The sequence below is a fragment of the Propithecus coquereli genome, unplaced genomic scaffold (genome assembly GCF_000956105.1).
Source record: "Propithecus coquereli isolate 6110/MARCELLA unplaced genomic scaffold, Pcoq_1.0 Scaffold386, whole genome shotgun sequence".
Taxonomy (NCBI): Eukaryota; Metazoa; Chordata; class Mammalia; order Primates; family Indriidae; genus Propithecus; species Propithecus coquereli.
Window position 1 is genome coordinate 784193 of NW_012149574.1, and position 5706 is coordinate 789898.

The 5706-nt window shown below is 35.6% G+C and overlaps 1 protein-coding gene across 1 annotated transcript in view; it reads right to left on the reverse strand.

Annotated features, from left to right (window-relative positions):
• GRAMD1C (GRAM domain containing 1C) overlaps positions 1 to 5706 on the reverse strand; it is a 143495-nt gene that overhangs the window by 20495 nt on the left and 117294 nt on the right. The gene's annotated exons all lie outside the window — the stretch shown is intronic.

Below are 5706 nucleotides of genomic sequence, written 5' to 3' on the forward strand. Positions count from 1 at the left end.
CTTACCCTAAACAGAATTTAAAATGGTTGTCGGGCAAACCTTTCTCATTTTAACCATACCTTTTCTAAATAGCCTCTAGGAAAAAAAAGGGGGTGTGGGAGGTTGCAAGGTTATCAAAGACTCCCAAATACCAAAATACCAAACTTTCCTTAAATGTTTGACAATTTTTAAAGTGTTTTTAAAAGGTAAGGAAATTAGTTCTTTTTAACACTGATGGACAAAACTACAAGAGCACAACTAGATCAGATGTTAAGAGATATTTTCAGACTATGTGCAAAACAGATATTTCAACACAAATTGGCCAAAACCACACTCTACCATAAGACAGTGCCACACTGGCCACAGAGGAGGAGCATTAAATAGCTCATACGGTATTTAATTTAGAAAATTTAATCTCTTCCTCATGTCACAGCAGCCATCTAGTTATTTGGCCCTAACCCTTGACATGAGCCTGTAAATCAGATTTCTATAGTATTGTTTTTAAATCTTGTATTACGAGAAACTTTAAACACATGTAAGAATAAAAATGAAGTATAATGAACCCTCCTGAACTCATGAAACAGTCCGAATAAAATTAACTCCTGCCCAGTCTTGTTTCATCTCTCCCCACCCCTACATCCCCTCCCCTCACCACCACTCCCTGCCTGGCTAGATTACTTCTAAAGGAAATCCCAGACATCAGTATAATTTCATCCACAAATACTTCAGTGTATCTCTTTATAAATTAATTCTTAAGTATATCCCTTTAAAAAATATTATTTTCTTGAAAACATAGCTACAATACCACTATAACACATACAAAATGAACAATTCCTTAAATCTCATAAATACCTCTTTAACAGGTGGTTTGTTTGAATTAGGATTGGGTTGGTATGATTTATTTGCCTCTTAAGTATCTTTTAACCTGTCACAGTTTCTCCTTTTTTTCTCGCCATTTATATGTTGAAATTGTCTTGTAAATTGGTGGCTATGACAGGCATCTTGTCTCTTCCCACACGCATGATTCTTTCGCAACACTGACAGAGCAGACGTACCTGCTTTTCAGTGGCAGTGGTGCATTTTCCAGTCAGTGGATTATTAAGGATGATAGTGTAGGTCATGGTTCTCAGTTGATCACCTCCAGGTTCCGCAGTCCAAGGGGTAGACACTACATCTAATCACAGCAAGTATAAAGTGAGTTAGTTCTAGAAATTTGAAGGGTCTGACTTAAAATGGAATCAAAGGGGTAATTTTAGAATTATTTAAATTTTTATTTTTGACCAGTCCTAACCTCCTTGTACAACACTGTGTGTTGTAAGTTTAATACTAAAGAAAAGAGAGATTAAATGTTAGGCATTCTTCTTATATATGACATATTCCCCATCTCTGATCCATTTATTTCTAAATTGTTTTCTATTAATATATATTTTTGTTTTTTAGAAGGTAAAATAAAAGTTGGCTTATCTGTAGGCTTCTATTTAACACATAATCAATTTATGAGTATAACCAATTTCCTAAATGGAACTTTTTTTGTATTTTTATTGAAGTATATCGTAGATACTGTTATCTCAAGGATATAGCTCCATGATTTTCACAAAGGAAATGCACATATGTACCACCACTCAGATCAAGATATAGAATTTATACCAGCATCCCAAAAGTCCCCTTCCAGTCTTTACCTACCTGACTCTCCACAATGGTAATCACTATGCTGACTGCTGCATGTCCACAAATTTATCTTGCCTGGTTTTTAACTTTATGTAAAGAAATTATATAGCACGTACTCTTTTGTATCTAGTTTCTTTCGCTTAACGCTGTGTCTGTGAAATTTACTCATATCGTTATAAATAGTTGTGGTTTCTTTTTTCATTACCATATAGTACTCTTTTGTGAGAACATACACACAATTTGTTTATCCACTCTATTACTGATGGCTATCTGGACTGATTTGCGTTTTGAACCATTATAAATAATGCTGCTATGAACACTGTAGCACCTGTCATTCAGAGTACACAGGTACCCATTTCTGACAGGTGTACAGCTAGGAGTAAAACTGTTGACTCATACAGAATTCACAGCTTTAGTAGATACCACCAAACCATTTAGCAAAGTGGTTCTTCAAACTTACACTCCACCGGAATTCAGCTGTATCTGAACACACAGAATACAATTCATAACAGAACCCTTGTGAATTGGGTTTAGCCCAAGTGAACTGGTACCTTAATGAATAAATTTAGTTTTAGTTTTCAAAGGGTCTGAACTTAATTGTGAGTAGCATATGCCTAATTAAACAATTATACTGTTCACATGTGAACTTAACCAAACGTAAATACCAGTTTATATATCACCAAAATAAAATCAAAGCATGTCTATTTTTTTCCTCACAACACAAATCAGTTTTTATAGTAGGTCAACCCACTAAGGATAATAAAATCCTTCCAAATTTATCATTAGGTAAGAACACAAAAACCAACCTATTATTTTTCTAGAATTGACAAATTTCTGCATAAAGTGTGAACTGGTGAACAGCAACTCAAACATTCTCTCAGCACTGATGTGAAAAATACGGTTGATATAAAGTCTTCCACGAAGATCTTTCTCAGGAATATTTTCTAGAAGAACAAAAACACAGACCAAAATAGATGAAATCAAAGAAAGGTAATTTTAAAGTTTCGTGGGGTTTTGTGGGTTTTTATTTTGTTTTGGGCACAAATGGTTTTTTTTTTTTTTTTAAATAGAGTCTCACTGTGTTGCCCAGGCTAGAGTGCCGTGGCGTTGGCCTAGCTCACAGCAACCTCAAACTCCTGGGCTCAAGCGATCCTTCCTGCCTCAGCCTCCCGAGCAGCTGGGACTACAGGCATGCGCCACCATGCCCGGCTAATTTTTTCTACATATATTTTTAGCTGTCCAATTAATTTCTTTCCATTTTTTGGTAGAGATGGGGTCTCGCTCTTGCTCAGGCTGGTCTCGAACTCCTGAGCTCAGAATGATCCTCCCGCCTCGGCCTCCCAGAGTGCTAGGATTACAGGCGTGAGCCACTGCGCCCGGCCCACAAAATGGTTTTTAAATGTGATTACAATGATCACCACATTCCAGGACAGTATTAAAACTCTAAATGATAATTATATACATATATACTATATGCAAAGTACATATAATCAATATTTCAATTGCCAAAGCCCAAAAGATATAGAAATATTTAACTTGAATGATATCAAACTTCCAGCATATATCATCACTCAAAAGAGTATTTCAAAAGCTACAAGGGCAATATGGAGACACATAGGATGGTTTCTACCACAACAATTAGCAAGTCCTGTCTCCGAATGCTTATACATTCAGCAAGTCATCAATGGCTATAATATCTGCTGCACTCACTAGCTTGTCAGTCTGTTACATTTCAGCCTAACTTAATAATGCCGATTCCCCCAAGACAAGAACCACTGTATTCACAATCTGTTCTCAATACCACACATTAAAAGAAGGAATCCTTCTGAAAAGTATTCTTCCAAGCTAAAAAATGGCAAACAGAGTATTACATTTATTCTGGCAACTCGATAATGACAATTATGTCAAAATCTACTGGTAGCTAATGAAGAAGCTCAGTATCTGCACACCTCTTCTCATATTCCCTGGAAACATTACATAAAATAGCCCAAACTTAATACGGTGCTTACTATACGTTAGACATTGTGCTAAGCATCTTACAAGTATTGACTCATCTTGTCCTCATTGCAATCCTGTGAGATAAGTGGTAGTATTATCATCATCATCTCCATTGTACAGATGAGGAAACTGAGGCACACAGAGGAATGGCAAGGCCCCATGGCTAGTGAGTAACTGATCTGGAATTTGAACCCACTCTAGCTCCAGAGCACACAAACTTAACCTCTTTTTTTTTATACTGCCAGAGGAGTTTAACTTAGAAGAATCAAAAAGAAAAGAAAAGAAAAAAGACAACTAGGAATAGAAGCCTGGTATAATAAAAGAAGTAGCATAAAGCAATCCAACATGAAATTTTAAGGATTTCAGGGCTGGGATTATTTATTATTATTTCAAGAATTATCCCCCTCAACACAGAATGAAAACTGTGACAAAGCTCCCCATATTCCAGAAATCAAGCCCTAAGAATTATCTATGTAAAGCATCTGTCAATATTACTCAGTTTGGTTAAGTAAAAGGGCAACAATCTATGGATCAGAAAAACTCTTCTAGCTCTGGCTTCATCCCCAACTATCTCTCTTTCTCCTTCATTAAATGATTTGTGTCTCTCTATTTTGTTACAGGTACAAAGAACTTAGGGATATCAGGAAGATAATGATTTTCCTTCTCCCTGCAACAATACTATATGTAGGGAAAAACTATTCACTGCAATTTCAAATAATGGCTCCTTTAGTGTAGAAATAGATCATGAAAGTAGGCAATCTGCTAAGGTTGTGTGAGGTAACTTCCCAACTAGTCTTCGGAAACAGCTTTTTCTGACATAGAAGTATTACATGTTCACTGTAAAAATAATTCAAATATTCACAAAGAAAGCAAAAAACTATAGGTGATTCTATTGATCCTGCTCATTTCTTTCACAGAACCTAACCCAATCTATAATTCTGTTTTTAGATGATTTGCTTATTATCTTTCTCCTGCACTGGACTCTTAAGTTTCATGTGAGTAGGAACCATGTTAATTTTAAACACCTATGTATATCCTGTGCTTGGCACATATGAAGTATTAAATAACTATATTTGAGTGAATAAATTACTACTGAAATAGGATATCTTAGGATCTACTTTATTTCTAGGACTTTGAATTTGCAACCAAATTTTTGAAAACTTTTTCATTTTGGAATAATTTGAGATTTACAATTAACTAAACTAGGCTTTATCTTTTTTTTTCTTTCCAGTAACATCCTTTTCTGTACAAGGATCCAATCCAACATACCATGTTGCATTTAGTTGTTATGGCTCCTTAGTCTCCTCCGACCTCTGACAACTTCTCATTCTTTCCTTGTTTTTTATAATCTTGACATTTGAAGAATACTGGTCAGATATTTTATAGAAGGCCCCTCAATTTAGGTTCATCTTAGGTTTTTCATGATTAGACTGGGATTATGGATTTTTGGAAAGAATACCATAAAAGCAAAGTGCTCTTATTATCAAACTCGGGGAGTACAGGATACCAACATGATTTATGATAATGTTAACCATAATCAGCTGGCTAAGGTAGCATCTGGAAGATTTCTCCACTGTAAAGCTAATATTTGTCCCTTTCCATACTGTACTTGTTGGAAATGAGTCACCAAGTTCAGCCCATACTCAAAGGGAGGAGAACTAAGCTCCATCCCCTGGAAGGGGGAGTATCTACATACAAAATCTGTAACTCTGTAAGGAAGATTTGGGCCTTCTCTTCTATTTGAGCGTTTTATTCAATCATTCATTTTTATAAGTATGGACTCACGAAAAGTTATTTTATTCTTCAGGTTATAATCCAATACTATCACTATTTTGTCACTCAAATTATTTGATTTGGCCATTAGAAGTTCTTTCAGGTTGACTCCTATATTCTAAATTCTTTTGATACATTTTTTTCTTTTTTTTTTAAGCACTTCCTTACTTTCTAGCACTACAACATCTTATTTTTTTTTTTTTTGAGACAGAGTCTCACTGTGTTGCCCGGGCTAGAGTGCCGTGGCGTCATCCTAGCTCACAACAACCTCAAACTCCTGGGCTCAAG